General features: G+C 41.1%; 1 protein-coding gene across 3 annotated transcripts in view; it reads right to left on the bottom strand.

Annotated features, from left to right (window-relative positions):
• The window catches only part of PKIB (cAMP-dependent protein kinase inhibitor beta), a 106923-nt gene extending 92114 nt beyond the window's left edge, over positions 1–14809 (bottom strand). The window contains exon 1 of one of the 3 annotated variants that reach the window (XM_075126674.1): positions 14390–14809. The gene's annotated coding sequence lies outside the window, so the exon portion shown is untranslated. Of the gene's footprint in view, positions 1–13371; positions 13515–13820; positions 14086–14389 lie in introns of those variants that run through there. The other 2 variants (XM_075126675.1, XM_075126676.1) reach the window with 2 other exon arrangements.
• Between the last annotated feature and the right edge of the window lie 3178 nt (positions 14810–17987).

Genomic DNA, 17987 nt, shown 5'->3' with positions numbered 1-17987 from the left:
GTTTAATAAATATAGGGAGATTGTAGAAGAGAAGCAGACTTTCCAGACTCAGCTGCCGTTGTTAAAAGTTTGTCATTCAGTTCCTAAGAACATAAGAATGGCCATACTGGGTCAGACCAAAGGTCCATCTAGCCAGGTATCCTGTCTTCCTACAGTGGCCAATGCCAGGTGCCCCAGAGGGAATGAACAGAACAGGTAATCATCAAACAGAGGCTAGGGACATCATTGCTTCCCACCCTAGCTAATAGCCATTGATGGACCTATCCTACATGAATGTATCTAGGTATTTTTTAACCTGGTTATAGTCTTGGCCTTCACAACATCCTCTGCCAAGGAGTTCCACAGGCTGACTGTGGGTTGTGTGAAAAAATGCTTCCTTTTGTTTGCTTTAAACCTGCTGCCTATTAATTTCATTTGGTGACCCCCTATTTCTTGTGTTATGAGAAGGAGTAAATCACACTTCCTTATTTACTTTCTCCACACCAGTCATGATTTGATAGACCTCTAACATATCCCCCATTAATTGTCTCTTTTCCAAGCTAATAAGACTGGGACTTTTCAATCTCTCCTCATATGGCAGCGGTTCCATACCCCTAATCATTTTGCTGCCCTTTTCTGAACCAATTCCAATATATCTTTTTTGAGATGGACTGACTTAGATCACTACTTTATATGATGGATGGGGATAGATTTTATATACACATATGGGCTAATCCTCAGAGATGCTGATCACTCACATCGTCCATTTAAGTTACAGGAGCTTTATAGATCTCGGCAATTCTGGGGGAAGTGCTGGGGAGAATCAAGTCACTAATACAGGGGTCGGCAACCTTTCAGAAGTGGTGTGCCAAGTTTTCATTTATTCACTCTAATTTAAGGTTTTGTGTGCCAGTAATCCATTTTAACATTTTTAGAAGGACTCTTTCTATAAGTCTATAATATATAGCTAAACTATTGTTGTATGTAAAGCAAATAAGGTTTTAAAAACATTTAAGAAACTTCATTTAAAATTAAATTAAAATGCAGAGCCCCCCGGTCTGGTGGCCAGGACCTGGGCAGTATGAGGGCCACTGAAAATCAGCTCGCGTGCCGCCTTCGGCACATGTGCCATAGGTTGCCTACCCCTGCACTATTGGATATGAATTATATAGAACAATGTGTAAACTGTCCTTTTTGTAAGGATTAAGATGTATCAGAACAGAAAAGTTAGCTACTTCTAATTAAGTTCTTTTCTTAGAGACATAGTGTCACGGGATGCACCATTCACCACCGGACTGGTGCCTCTTCCTGGTACTCTAGGGATTAGCTCGAGGCTGACACCTCCCCTCCATGGTTGGCACACCATCACTCTGTCGGCCTGTAGCTCCTCCCACAGCCTCAGGAATCACAGCATACTCTTAAAGGCTCAGCCCCCCAGCCGCATCGCTGTTTGTGTCCCCCCTCCTGTGGAGGTTTAGGTCCTCAGTACTCATAGGCACTCTTCCCTCTCACTGCCTCTGTGCCACTTGCCCACTGGCTGGTAGGGGAACCTGAGCCCACCCTCTTCTCCAGATTCCAGCCCAGGGACTCTCAGCTCAGCAATCTGGGCCTTCTTTCTCTGGCCTTACTGCTCTATCCCTGGGCTTCTTCCTACTGCTGGTTCCCCTTGTCTTCCTGGGCCTACCAGTTCCCCAAAGCCTCCTCCCTCTTCCCAGGGAGTGACTCTCATCTGCAGTCTCCCCTCACTCCTCTCTTTCTCCTGGAAATGTCTGCCTTTTTCCAGCAGCCCCCTTCTCCTTTCAGCTCCTGGGCTTTATAGACCCTACGTATTCCAGCCCAGCTGAGCCTCTTTAATCAGCTGCCTGTTGGGTTAATTGGCCCATCTGGGTAAGGTGTGGGCAGGGCCGGCTCTAGGTTTTTTTGCCGCCCCAAGCGGGGAGAGGAAAAAAAAAAAAAAGGGCCAGAGTGCAGCTCCAAGCACATGCTTGGTTTGCTGGGGCCTAGAGCCAGCCCTGAGTGAGGGATAGTCACCCCATCACACACAGCATATTCAATGAAATGTTTGATTTTGTCCTGATCCAGTGTTAAGATTCTTCATAATTCAGATGAATAGCCTGCAGCCCACATCAATACAAGAACATTCCCATGGTAACTGAGAGATGTGTATTGTTGATTTTTTATTAAATTCACTTTCTTTCAGAATTCTGACTTTTCCAGCACACAAATGATGAGTCTAAGGTAAAGAAATGAATATTCCTGTAATGTATACAGAACAAAGCCTCAGCTTCAAATTCTTTTAAACTTCTAAACCCCTTTAAGGCAAACAGCCACGAGTGACGCCTGGTCTACACTACAGTTAGCTTGATGTATGGCACCTTACATCAACCTAACTCTGTAAAAGTCTACACTAAAATGTCACTCCCACCGATGTAACTCACCCACTCCACTTCCACGAGAGGGCGTAGCACTTAAGTCGATGAAATTAGGTTGACTCAGTGTCGGTGTAGACACTGCGTTGCTTACATTGATTGTTGCTGCCTTTCAGAACCAGTCCCACAATGCCCACATTGACAGTTAAATCAGTGCAAGCACTCCTAGTGAGGATGTGCACTGTCAGGATCATAGTGCAGATATGCAAAAGCAAAATTAATTAATGTGACGGTCAGCGTAACTTAGGTTGACTTAATTTTGTAGTGTAGACTTGCCCTGAGAATTTTCAAGCTAACGAGGGGAGGAAGAAGGGTTTGGATGAAAGCAGCACCTACTTACTAATGCAAAAGCTTTATTATACCACTTGGAGAACATATGGATTACTTCAATTACTTACCTAGAAGCCCCTGGGCACTCCAGCAATTTCACAATTCAGAGAAGAGCTTTTGCCTGATGTTTACAAAAGTGTGACCACATTCATAATAAAAGTAATCACTCTTTATGGAGGCAGCCTTAAATCCTAATTGTGATTAGTGAAAAACTATACATTCTCTGGGGACTTCATTAGTATGAGCTTTCACTAAACTTGGGCTCTCCTGAGAAGCCATTTAAAGACTGTGTTAAGAGTAAAGAACATGAAAGCTGCTCTTACTGAATTTTTAAAATTTGCTCTTCCCAGAGGAAAACAAACAAACAAAAAAACCACTTGTCAGATATTAAAAAACCACTAACCTTGTGCCGGAGTCCCTTCTTTAAAACCTAGACAATATCCTCTTATAGCCTATGCCTGATGATGGAGGAAGTGATAGGATTAACTTTTCATTTCTGAACATCAAACGTAAATATTTGATTGTGCTAACACTTCAGCAAAAAATATTTGTATGAAACCTTCACATTTTCCTAACACTGCATCTTGTCTTCAGGAAAACTCTTACTCTAACAGAGGCTCTAGTTTACAGAATACGATTGTGACAGCCTGGACACCGCCGGTACAGTAAATGCACAATTGATATCACGCAAACAAACCCATATTTAATATAATTTATATTAGTGAATGTGACCCAGAGACCCCTTCATGCCAAATGGCAGAGGGCACAAGGAGTACATGGGGTTTTACAGGGATCCCTGGGTCAGATATATGCATAATCCTTCACCAAAAGTAGGCATTTGAGGTCTCTACAGAGAGCCAGTAGCCCACTGGTTATCATAATCATTGCAAAATGTATGTACAGATAATATTTAAGGAGTTATTTATGGATGCTAAAACCTATCCTCTTAAGGCCTTAGAGTTAAGGCAGATCACCAGGAGGTGACATACCTCAGAAACGTTCCTTTCAGGCAGGAGGTAGCAGATACCGATTTCCCTGTCTGGTCATTTGTGTATTGTATGCCTCTCAATGGAGGTTTATTTGCATACTAAGCCGGGGCAGAATGAAAGACTGAAATCTACAACAGAGAAAATGTACAAGATGAAACACACAGCAGGAGGATGTCCTGTTCATTACAAATTATTGTTCTGGCATATTCTAGAGTGCAAGGAAATACACAAAACCCTTAACCTAGGAGGCAAGCTGACAGCGTGCAGATGTCATGAAAGGAGGGTCACAGCCAACCTGGCTGTAAAGCACTGCAAGGATTTGGGATGGGCAATACTCTACAAGACATGAGAATATCTTGTTAATTAAGTTTAGGCTCTAGAATGCATGTTATGATATTTTATATGTAATCATTTGTTTCCAGTTCTTCTACTTGCCATTACTTGAGTCTCTGTGCTTTGATAAATAAATGTATTCTTACTTCATTGTAAACAAACCTAAGTGCCGTGCGTTAAGCAGAGCGGTGATCTGAGGTGGAGCTAGTAAGCTGGGGTGTACTGCTTCTTTGCAAGCAGCAAATCGGTGAATACTGAAAGTGTCCAGTGGAGCAGGGGAGATGCAGGCTCTGGAGTTGGGGTATACCAATCACTAACCTGTAGAGAGGCAGCAGGCCGTACGAGGCCTAGAGGGAAGTGCTTGTGTTGCCTGTGGCTGGTAGAGTTGGGAAGCTGACCCAAACTAAGGGTACATACAAGGCTCCCACATGCTAAGGGCAGATGGTAACGAGGTGCATCACAACTCTGGATACCCCTGGAAAACATCATAGTAAACTCTATGAAGCTGGGGCTGTCATTTACTAACTCTTTGTACAGTGTCTTTCTAGCACAATGGGGCCCACCTGGTTGAGATACCTAGGTGCTACGGCAATATAAAACTTAAATGTCAAATATTATTAAAAGTTCTATCATCTATCTTCATTTACTCTGGAGAGAAAGAATCCCTCCCGTCATTTTTTATATTTCAACCACATCTGACAGTTGTAATCTAGTGGTATGACAGCAATTTTTCAGAGGACTAGCACTAAATTTATACTTCAGCAAACTGGATCTTCTCTGGAGAAAAGTCCATCATGTTTTACAGAGGAAAAAATTGGTAATGGGAGAGTCAGAGTTCCAGGATCGTGGACTCTAGTCATCATCCCGAGCCTCTGCTTCAGGAATGGAGTTATGTTCCAAGGTCCAACCAGGGCTCCTGGAGTTGCAATAAATAGCTAAACTTAGGTGCCATCTCAACTTCTGTAGATGTTGAATATATATGTAGGACCTGGTGAGAGAGGAGTGGGCAGGCTAAAAGGTGGGCAGGCTTAATCTGGGTAGTACCTGCAAATTACAGATGACAATTTCTTTTGGTTCCAATTATTTTTGGTTCTTTTATTTAACAGATCCAAAACCTAAAATGTGGTGCAACAAAATATTATTTTGTTTATCTGAATTTATTTAAAAACACCCATCCACAGATTTGCAGGCACAAGTATAATACATTTATTTACAGTAACTCACAAGAAGGACCAATGTCCTCCATCCCCCTACCTGAGAGTAATTTGGACATGGGACAATATGGCTGGATAAGTGACTAGTTGTCCAAGGCCAAATAATGAACCAGAAATAGAACTTAGGTGATCCTTGCTCCTATTCACTCTAGCCACTGTACTGAATGGCTTTCTAATACTACATGCTATGTTTTTAAATATGCTTCAATTTAGCCTCTAATTTTACAGGTATAGTTTTGTACTGTGTTGTACTGTGTTAACTGAAAGAAAATATGAGAGGCTTTATCAGCCTACCTGAGTTGTGGGAGTGAACATGTTGAGATCTAAGTTTTAGAATTGTGCCCAAAATTAATTGCACAGACAAAAATAGCTTTCAAAACGAGAACTAACATTATAGTTGGCACTAGGAATAAAATAAATACAAGTAACCAAAATTAATTTTTGTAAACCCTCAAACAGGAAGTGATTTAAAAGCCAAACAGCAACAGTGTTGGGAGATACTCATCTTATTTTTTCTTGCATTTCTTCCACCAAATATGACTTTCACCATATGTCAGATATTAGTTGTTGGAATAATTGGTGTTAGAAATTCAGTACTATTTACAGCAATAATCAGTGTGTGTTTCATTCCTCAACCCCTGAGCTATTCCTCCAGCCAGAATGGAACAGAAGGTTTACAAGGCAGCTCCAAAATTGTTTAGCTTAGGGCTTGTCTCCACTTCAGGCTAAATCGGTGCTGCTGCAATCGATTTAGCAGGGTGAATTTAGTGGGTCTGGTGAAGACATGATAAATTGATGTGAGTGCACTCTGTCGACTTCAGTAATCCTGCTCAATGAGAGGCAGAAGCTATGTAGACGGGAATGCATCTCCCGCCGCATAGCATGGTGTAGACACCGCAGTACGTCGATGTAAACTACGTTGACTTGTGTTATGTAAATTACAGAACTTAAGTGTAGACAAAGCAGAGAAGCCCTCAGCATACCAGCTATATCCTGGATGAAAATGAACTACTATAAGATTCTTTAAGATCTGATCATGTCATCTGCCAGCTCAGTACAAAGCTGTTTCAGAACTGATTCAGCCCTAGGGAACATAAATACATCCCTCAGATATTGCCAGGCAATATCCAGCCTTTATGGTGTACCACTGAGGAAACCCCAGCTGAGTTCCAAACACTATTTTCAAAGGTGCATGCCCAATCAAAAGCCCAATATCTAATCTAGACATATTTTCCCCCCCTTTCTCCTGCAGCCTTGCCTGCTCAGCTCTAAACTACTATGAGCAGTCACTGGACATAGGAATCCTTTCCACAACAACATACATTTTAAATTCTCCAAATAGTTACGGACCTAATCCCACAATTCCTATTCAATGGAAACTCACATTGACGTCAGTAGGAGTTTTAGCTGAATAAGGACTATAAGTTTCAGCCTTGTTACCTGTACTTACTAATTGCTTATAATATGTGCACAGCACAGCACATATTGCTAAAGAACCAAAGCTAGATTGTTGCAAAGGACGAAGATTATAATTATAGGCTCATTTTAATGTTAACCTTTCCTGGCTCACACAGCAATATTAAAAAACACTTATTAATTAGTATGAAATATCTCACAGCTGCTAAAGGCTTCAATTCTATCTGAGCAGATACAATTTAGTGAAGAAATCCTAAATATCCGCAGGCCCTATTTCCCTGCCACAGTGAATAATACTGATAGCAAAGAGGGCTTAAGTGGAATTTAAATGGTGTATTGGCTCCATGCAGAGACGTGAATTTCATGGTGGTGTAGTATGAAGATTTCATTGGCACTCATTTAGTATCAGCTGCATAACTCAATCATGACTTTATTCCTTTTAAGCAATATGGTCATCACAAGTTCATTCAGTACCACATCATCAGGTATTCTCTGTAATGTATATGAATATACTCATATGCATATATTCCAAATTAAACCTTTCTTACAAGCATACAAGTGGTTTCCTTTTCTGAACTTTCATTATAACACAGCAAATATTTACATCTGTCTCAAATTCATTCACATCCAAGGATTCCACTACAGCCAGAACCTATGTTCCCAGCATGGAAACTAAGATTTACTTCCTCTTGGATTTCAAATTGTACACATTTTCATTTTCATTATGCAGTTCCTTATCTTAGCTAATAAGTTCCATCACATCAACAATGTTCAGTGATTTGAATTGACAAATAATGTAAAATGATATAGCACTCTAGCAGGGCTATATGGTGGCATAAATTAACCCCCTTTACGTCACTGTGCAGACTTGGATCTGGATGCTTAGGCAAAACTGGATGCTATGAACCCATTATTCCTCTCCCCTCAATCCTGGAGCAGATGGGCAAGGAGTGGGAAGGGAAGGAGTGGTACCGTGGCTCTGCATCCCCAATACACTGGCCAGCAGAGATGGGATACAGAGCGGGCAGAGATTTGCTGTTGGCACAGGTAAACAGCAAATATGGTCCCACTGGTTTAAGGGAGGAACAGAGAGGGAATTGTGGATCCCTGAACCGTGATTTCTTCCCTGGGATTCTTCTAAGACAGTGCTGCAGCATTCCACCCCCTGCTGTGGGCTGTGTCTTTGTAGCATGATCTGGTACTGAATTACAAGTGTCCATGAGATCATCAAGGAAAGATCTGTAGTATGTACACATTATTATCTCATATCCAAAGACATTTCTTTTGCATATACTCAGCACTCACCACCTTTGACAAGCTAGTTGGAACAACCCTGATTGATGGTGAACTCACATGTGTTCGCTAGCATCAGTCTGCAAGAGTTCCATTTTCAGAATCCGCTCTTGATGTATGCATTTTTAGATTCATTCATGCTTGATTTAAAAGGAAGTCATATCTGCTTTAGTTCGTAAAAACATGGACTTGCTTCTTTGATACCTTCTTCTAAGTAGTGAATGCAGAGTATCTTACTGTACTACGTGACCAGACAACTGTCAGAAGATCTAACTAGTTAAAAAGGAGGGGAAAAAAGTGTTGGCTACAGCTATTTAAGTACAAGAAGGTGAAACAGAACAAATGGTTATGTGTTGCTTTATGCACTTTTGGTGCAGATCCAAATTTAAAAAAAATTAGCCTCTGCTCTATAGTAAATTTTTCATCTCTCTCTCTCTCACACACACACAGGGCAAGTTCAGATAATATGTATTCTACTTTATTAAAGAAATTAGCAAATGAACTTACTATCCCAGTGATACTCAGACCTCAGTGGTTCAGGAGCCAAATTAGTGATCAACATTACCCAAAAGAGTCAGGAGTAGTGTAAATTTATTGTTTCATTTTACTATAGTACTATATATCCATAATTAAGCAGTATGACAGGGGAAATATTTAGTTTTTATTTATATATTATTCTCACAGCAAGATGACTAACCAAGTATTATTATTTTATTAACTACAATTATCATGACAGAAATCTTAATGTTATTTAAAGCATGCTTATTCAGAATTATGTGTTATCCATACTTCAAATGATGCTTCCAGTGTTGCAAAATGAGATTCAGCTTTCAAAGCTGATACATCTGACGAAAAATACTCCCAAAACACAAGTATTGACTCGGAGGGGGAAGTAATGGAAGGAAGAAATGATGATAGTAGAAACCAAATAAAAGGGATTGCCTTTTAAAAGTCAACATTTATCTGCAGTTATTACACAGTGGCAAATGAGATACCACAGTTATTCCCTATTCAAAATATAGGGAAATGTTACGTTCTCATAAATAACACTGAGCAATAACTGTTGATGTATGTTGACTTTGTGACCACAGTAAACAAGAGATAACAAAAAAGTGAGTTCAACTTTGGCCCCCATACATAGAAGTATCAAATCAAGTAAGTAATAGGCCCCCTCTGAGTGTCTGTGGTACAACTGCATCTGGAATGTGGTGTTCATTTCTGGGAATCTCATTGTTAATATAATTCTGGTATACTAGGGAGAGGAGGCATAACCAAACCCTGCAAATCTTTGATGACTGTGAACTTGAAGGAAGGGAAGATTGGGAAGCATAATAAAAAAAAACTGTAGTATAAGTAGGAGCGATGGGATGAAATTAACAAAAGGAAAACTTAAACAGGAAAGATTTTTAAAAGAAAGCTATTAGCTTGTTGAGTAATCTTCAAGAGAGGTTGCGTCATCTGTTTAAAGCTAGACTGTACCAAACATTATTTGACCAACTGTGCTTAGTAAGCAAATTGATTTGTGAAAATTTTCACAAATAGTCATGTTTGGTTTCCTACGATCCTTGGAGGGTCATTTGATTAGTTGTCCAAATATGCATTGCAAACCACCACATATTCATGAAAATACAAATTCAAGCAGTTTCACAAATTTTAGCACAAATGTTCATTTATCCAAATATTTGTGCTGGAAGGGTTTTGTTTGTTTATTTTTGTGTGCTTGGTGTTGGTCTCCCATATCAAGGGTTTTAATCATCCAGGGAATAGAATACCACCATGTGATTTAGACGACCACTCACAAAACATTGGTGTTGAACACCAAACAGTAGAGGCAATCAGTTCATAAATATTCTGTAGGATAAAAATCATTGAACACAACTATGTACTTTTGAATAACACATATACGGCCCAGAATGGGTTAGTACCTGGCAATTAGGTATGCCTGCATTTCTTTCATGCCGCCTTCTTGTTCTCCAGAATCTAAGCTTACTTAAAAAAAAAAAAGAAAATGTCTAGCTGAGAGAGCCTCAGAAATGTAACCTGAACCTCACTGATGCCAAGACCCCTGCCTACATTTGCAAAAACTGAAACAATAAGTCTAAGAGGTGTGACCTGCCCTCTTCATTTCAATGGGTGCTAACTCAGTTGCCCAATACTAATACTTCAAAAATTAACATTAACTATTTCACTGTTCCTCAAATCATGTAAAAAAAAAAAGTGGGGGGGGGGCATGCTGGAAAAAGGTTCAAGTTAAGAAGATCTTCACAATCTATTCTGTGACAGTTCATTGTGTCATGGGTGAGAGAGTTGAGGGTGGATGGAGATGGCAAAAGACAGTAACCTCCCATCAAGGATTCATACCCAAGGAACCAAGAGGAACCAAACAGATTGAGTCCCATCAAGGAGAAGCCAAACTCAGAGAGACCAGCAGAGTCCCTGGGTGTATTTGGGTCCCACTGAGGGCAAGCCATGCCCAAGGAGCACAGAAAGCATGCATAATAATATTTTGAACATCTCCACCATCTACTATGAGAAGTATCTCTTGTGGGTAGAGATTACAAGAATACATATACCTTTGCTTTTTCTAACTGATCCCTGAGCACAAACATTTATGGAAGTCAGACTTGCTCATGAATGATTCATTAACCAAATATGGGGGTTCAAATCTTGTTTGAAATAGATAATTATATTAGTCTATCAATAAATGAACAATAGGGGACACTTTTGTACTGACGGGCAGATAACTTGATGACCTAATAGGTCTTTTCTATCTCTGGATCCTATGGTTCACATCAATATCTTTCTTTGAGTTTGTCTAGATTTCTTAAAGATCATTTCTGTTTTTATAGCACATTGGAGTGAAACAGCATACTGCATGAACCTGTAACTGCTGTGACATGATTAAACTTAATTAAAATGGATTGGTATGTGTATTCCAATCTACATGGACTAGAAAGCATAAGATTAAAACTTTCATTCTTATGGTGAGCTAAAGGATTGCTTTTTGGAAATTACTTGTATCTGTCTAGGAATGTTTTAATGTAGGGGTTTTTTTTTTAAAGGCGCTTTCATCAGCTATGATGCAGCATTTCATAAACATCAAAATATAGACAAACACTGTAGTGAATTATTTCACCATTTAAAAAGGAATATTAGCAATTCAAATGAAAAAAAAACTGGATCAGCTTGATCCCAAAGGTATCTGCAATGAACAGAAGTAAACAAGAAATATTCCTTATTTTATTTCTACTTTCAGGATTTCTGATCTGCTCAAATACTTCATCAAGATTTTTTTTTGTTAGCAGCAAAAAGCTTTGAAGACACAAACAAGTCAATACACATATCTTCATACTTCTAGTTCCTACACTGACGCTGCTAAACCCAAAAGGGATTTTATTCTCTGTTGGAACAATTAGCATAGTCTACAGACTGAAAATTGAGTTAGTAGGGATGGCTGGAAAATAAAAATTCTGTTTCATGAAAATTGAGGTTTCGACACCTTTCATTCTGCCTTGGAATGAAACCTAGACCTTTTGAAATTTTTCACAAAAACAACCTCTCACACCAAAGAGATAGATACTTAATAGCCCAGTGATTAGTTCACACATCTAGGATGTAGGAGATCCAGGTTTAAGTCCATACTCGGGTTCATTTGGAACAGGACACAAATGTGTGTCTCTCAGGTGAGTAGGAGCCTCTCCCTCCCTCCCTCTCTCTCCCTCTCCCTCTCTCTCTACTTTTTACCAGAATTTCAATTGTAGAGCTGAGAAACCTCATCAGAACAGAGATGTTTTCACAAAAAGTTGCAGTTTCCACAAATCAGTATTTCTGTCAAAAAACATTTTGTTGAAAAGTTCCTGACCATCTGTAAGAGTTAAAACCATTTTGGTAATTCTAAGATCTATTATTTTTATTATTAGGTTTTAAAATAAATCTATGGGAACTGAATTGGTCTGTAGATACTGGCTATACAGTACAGTGTATTGTAGCTCATTTACATGCCAGTTTCATGTTAGGTGGCCACAAGAATCAATGGATTTTGCATGTTTTCTTAGTCCTTCCTTTTCTGTCCAGAAGCCAGTGTGGTGGGGTTTTGCTTTTTTTAAACATTTGCGGGTGGAACCATCATAACTGATCCAGGGAAAGTTTCTCTAACTGCAGTTACTTTGTTACCTTTAGAAAGGAGAGGAAATTTTTTACTTGGTCAATAGACCAAGATATAAAGAAATCTCTTTCAGTCACAGATAGATGAAATTTTAAGATATATTTTAACCCATTGTTTGCATTAAAAATGCATGTTGATTTAATCTATATAGCATCACTGTTCATGACACAATAGTTCTGGACTTCCAGGATCAAATTTACTGTTCAGAGATTTATTTTAATTAAATGTTATTGTATTATATTCAAATAAAGCAGAACAAATACTACTTATTGTTTACTTTCCCATATTTAAACCACTGAAAAATGACTAATTTCAAAACTAAATTTGGTAAAGGATTAGAACATAATAGCTTTGGAGCACTTTTGACCATTTTTGCATGGGGAAATTTATTATATCTGATTGAGAAATAATCTAAGGTACTTATGACCCTTATTAATATATCTGAGCACCTCAAAACCTTTAATGAAAAGAACCTCACAGCACCCCTTCCTCAGATAGGAAAAGACTGCTAGCCCTACTTTACTGATGAGGCACTGAAGCACAAAAAGACTCCAAGTAAGTGCCTTGCCCAAAGTCACCCAGAAAATCTAGGGTGCCTTGAACCCAGGTCTTCAAAGTCCCTAACTAAGCTCCTAAACACTGGGCCATCAGCCCTATTTTAGAACCAACTGAGCCACCCTTCCCCACCACCTGAAGGGTAACTTTTCATGTGACCTTTCAAAAGAATTTTTAATGACATGAACCCAGACTACATGTGTGCTAGCACCTAACTGCTGCCGAAAGGATGGTAATAAGTGTTACAATCTTTTGACTCAATGATCTGTGAACCATGATGGACTTAGGCAATAATCAGTTGTCTGGAAAATCCACTTTTTAGTGAAAGGATAGAGAGTCTGAGCCATTAGGTGAATACAATATATGTTTTTAACTCTACATGAAGAGGAACGTAGTATTCCCCCCCGCCCCCAGTAAACTGTAATACTTTCTTTGAAACCATTGTTTCCTGTGCTCTCAATTTCCATACACACATTTATACATTTATTGATTTCCTGGGTGTGCTACTGACCCAAGAGCCGCACCCATTTATGACAGCTCTTAGAGATTTTTTTTTAAAAATGGTATCTAGGAGGAACATAACATACATCCTTAAAGCACTTTGGCACAGAATGGATCTGCTTAAGATATTGATTTTTTTGAAGAAACAAACAATTCGGACTACAAACCTGCTGTGCCATTTTTCTACTCTTACGGCCTGTGGGAAGTTCGATTGGAAATGTAGTCTCTGCTCACAGTCAGCCTGATGTAGACTTGCGATAATCTTAATGTTATTTCAACCTGAGGAGGGAGCTGTCCGTGGGCATGTTTTAGAGCCAAGAGAATCATTCCCGCAAGTGCCACGGAATAATGCTGGCAGCCGTTTGTGGGATTTTTGCAGACGCGAATGAAAAGGATGGAACCGAAAGCACATGTGGCTGGCTGTAAACAGAAGAGGGCACTGCTCCGCGCTCCTTCTCCGTCGTTTCAGGATCAGCGGAAAGCATCTGATCAGCGATGTGGGGAGAGCAGGGGAATCAGGTCCTCTCCCCCGGTGTAAATGATCCGGTAGCACAACACGATCTGGGACCACACCAACAGGCAACAGTACCGCCCTGGGTTCCTTCCCAGCACTTACCTGCCTCCCTTCCAGGGTAGGGAAGGAAGGGTCTGCCCCCCGGCTCCGGAGCAGCTCAGTTCCTGCTCTAATTGCTCCCCGCATCAATCCCGGGCGCCGCGAGCAGCATCTGCGCCGGACTTCAGCACTTCCCCCGCGGGGAGACTTTTCTTCAGCTGGCACTTCACAAACCTTCCCGGCAAGGAACCCAAAGCGCCACGCTCGGCAGGAGCGAGCCACTCCCGAGCTGGGAGCCGCCCGGGCATCCCCCCTTGTGAAACAGAGCGCCTAAACCATATGGGTTTGCCTTGAAACCACCGGCTAGGGAGGCGGGCGGGCGTGGGAGAGAGGTGGATTTCAGCGCTCCGCGTGCAAGATTATGAAGAATCAACGTATTTAAAAACAAACAAACCAAACCCAGACTCCAACAGCTCAGCCGATGGGAAAGCTCAGTTACACGGCGCCGGGCGATGACAGACTGCGGTGGTGGGTTTTCAGGGCGCCCGAAATGCAGATCAGAACCCACCACGCAGCAGACCTTAAAACCTGGGGAACTTTGGCTTGTCCCAACCAGAAGCCCCTGTACTCACCAGTAACCCCGCGGAGCAGAGGCACACAGAGGAGCTCCCAGCGGCGATCAGAGTTTCCCAGCTTTGCCCCCTTTCTGACTGACACAGCCTCGAGCTTGCAGCCTTTCCTGGCCAAGGAGGGCACCGCGCAGATAACAATCAGGGAGGAGCAGCTCACACTCCTGTGCCAGCTGGAGAAATGAGCATCGACGCGAAGCCAGGGAGGGAGTTATGGGGATGCAGCCTCTCTCTCTCTCTGGCTTCTCTGGAGATCCCGCGAAAGCGCTCCCGTTAGGGCACAGGAGAGGGAATGATATCCCCTCCCCTTAACCCTTGAGACAGCGGCGAAGTCAGAAGCCAGGCCGTACCCAGATAGCATGTAGCAAGAGGGGGCAGCCGCCATCGGTCCGGGGCTTTCCTGTCTGCTCTGCCAGTTTCATTCAATCTGCCCTCTCCTCCCCACCCCCAGCATGTTATTAAATCAAGGGCTGATTAGAGGCGGGGCTGGATGAAGGGGGTTGCTGCTGGAATTTTTGAATTCCTGTGCTTAGGTGACAATGGGAAACTAGAGAGGAAGAGATTAAAGAGACCAGGAAAAGGTAAAGAGCTGGATCTGCAGGCAACCTGGAGTATGAGTGACACACACACACAAAATGGATCGACCCAGGTATCCTGCCTGAGTCGTCCAATTTTTGGCCCTCGCACCCCAAATTCCATGGCATGAATAGAGAATAAATTTAGCCCTTCCTACCACACACATGCGATTCTGATGTAGACAAAAAAAAGCACCATAAAAACCTGTATCAATTTTTGGCCCCTCCCACAATCCAAAGTGTACGGTACGATATTAATAGACCACAAGTGCCGCTGTATCTTGCATTAGTGGAAAAAAATTGACCCTGGTGCAATCTCCACCTAATAGCACCAGGAAAATATACCTGTTACTTGGATCCCTCATTTTTAATTTCAGTTCACCAAATTCCACAGTCTTTGTACAATCTGGAGGATATTGGCCAAACAAAACCAATAGTACATCTTCTGGATCCTACATGATCAGAAACTTCAAACACATTCTGCTGCATGAGCAAAGCAAAACACAAATAACTGGCACTTAGATGTTGTCAGATCCACCCTTTTTTGGGGGTGGTGGCACGAACCACCACAGACTACTATCTGTACTATGAAAATCTAGCCTCTAGCACATCCTGATGCACAAGAACTTGAAAAGTCCAAATATGGACCCACCTGCTTCAAGCAAAGTGTAGATTATTTTTTCACTTTACCTCCAAATCTCTCCATTCCCCCAGATAGACAGCAATTGCAGCTATCCTTTAACATCAAATAAACCTATATCTAATTCATTGTGTTTCAGTGGAATCTTAATAATGGAGATCCTCACATCTTGATCTTTCTCCAGACAACCAAATTTGATGCCAGCAGAACTTGACTAGGCAGGTGTGGATGACATGAGAGTTTAGCTGATCATCTCTTGACTGAGATTTTCAAAACAGTCTCAGGGATTTAGAATCATCTTTCATTAATTTTAAACACATTAATGGAAGATGTGTATCAAAGTCCCCCTAGACGGCTTTGAGAAACTCATTGCATTGGATACAGGTTTTTCTGATGTATTCCTCCTCTGTTTAGATCCAGGTGCAGTAGGAGCAAGTAACTTGTTCTCTATTTACGCCATGAATTTTGTAGGCATTAGTCCAGCAAGACTGATATGCTTGATCTGCATTCTTGCAAAGTTCACACTCCAGAACATGTCCGAGTGTGAGTGTTCTCTATTTTGCTAAAGTTTGGGGGTTTGAGGCCAAAAACCAGCAGGATTCAACAGTATTCAGAATTTACCATTTACCCTTTTCTGAAGTGAGCTGGTATTTTAAATACTAGGATGATCCTAGAATTCTTAACTTTATTGTACTACGTACAACACTACATTTTACTCCATAACTAGCACAAATTGTAACACTGTATGTTGTGATCACTTAAACTAAGCAAGGATAGGTTCGGTCAGTATTTAGGGTGTGTCTTCATTGTGGAGTTAACTTGGGCACTTTACTCCTGTTACCCCAATCCCCTTCCCTCCCCCAACACACACAAAAACTCACTCACCCACTTTTAATAACTCTTTCAACCTGGGCTAGCTGGCTTATTTGAGATTGTAGGCTAAAACCTGAGTGTAGCTTTCATTTGGGCTGGTAATCCACCCGTTTAGCACTGAGGACACAGGCTAAATCATTCCAGTGCTGATAGTCCTCCAGTGATATTCCACAATTCCCCTTTGTGCCCAGAAGGACAAATTCTCCCACAATTCACTGGGGGGAAAATGATTGAGCAACTCATCTTACTGCAGCACAAAGAATTTTGGGATATGCCCTCAGAAGTCCTCGTGACACACATGGGAGAGTACAGCATCAGTGAAGACACAATAACTCAAATATGGCTTTGCAGCATGACTTTTTACACCCAGTCCAGGCTAACTTGGGGCTTGGACCTGTTTGCTGATCAGCTCCAAGAAAGGAACACTTATTACCACTGTCTGCAGCACCTAATGGTGAATCAGTTGGTGGCACTCTCCCATCTGATACAGACTTTGTACTTTCTCAGATTCATAGATTTTTAAAGCAAAAATGGCCCATTAGATCACTTAATCTAATCTCCTGTGTTTCACAGGCCATTACATTTCACCCAGTTACCCTGTATTGAGCCCAATAACTGGTATGACTAAACATATCTTTTTCACTGAGACTTAGGCTCCTAATTGCCTATGTCATGTTTGAAAATAGAATTTAGCCATCTAAATCACTTTACAATTTTGAGTGCATCAATGTGTACCCATTTTTAAAAATCTGGACCCAAGTGCATAAATCACTTCTAAAAATGGGCCATGTGCTCACTGAGGTAAAATTTTCAAAAGCACCTATCTTCAATCCTGTTATTTGTTAAAGAATTCTCTGTATGATCTTATATTGATTGGCTTGGAGTTATTTTAGTCCTCTTACATATAAAAAACATGTGTTTTGCTTAGAAGTCATGTTTCTGTTCTCAGCAAAACCTTTTCCTCTTCTGGAGGTGACCTATTATATCAATTAGTTTTATTGATTCTTTCCTTTGTCTTTTGATTTTATAATTTGGGCATGCTATTTGGTTCCTTAGAAAGACTTGTGTGACTGACTGCATTGTGCTATTTTTCTTTACTTATGCAGACTGTGACAGGTTTCCCACACATACACACACACACACAGGGTGCCACATGATGTACTGGGTACCACTGAGCCCACCTGTTCCACCAGCCTGTGCTGCCTTACTGTCTTGCTGAGCCAGGCCCTCAAGCATCCTCCAGCACTACACACAGCTAGGGACACACCCAGCTGCATAAAGACACAGATACTGAAATCAGTTCTGCATGGGAGGATTCAGGGAATTGCCCAGCACTCAAGTGAACACACGCCTTGGAGTGTAAACCCCAAATTGTACTGTCTTGCATTGCAGAGAGAACTGTACAGGTAAGCTCATAAAATTTGCTCCCTCCTTCAATGTGGAAGAAGAAATGCACAGCTTTTTGCCCCCCAGTTCTCTAATTTCAGAGAAAACAAAAACAAGTTTATTAACT

Source organism: Caretta caretta, chromosome 3, assembly GCF_965140235.1.
Source record: "Caretta caretta isolate rCarCar2 chromosome 3, rCarCar1.hap1, whole genome shotgun sequence".
NCBI classification, from domain to species: Eukaryota; Metazoa; Chordata; order Testudines; family Cheloniidae; genus Caretta; species Caretta caretta.
This window is presented reverse-complemented; position numbering and strand designations above follow the sequence as displayed.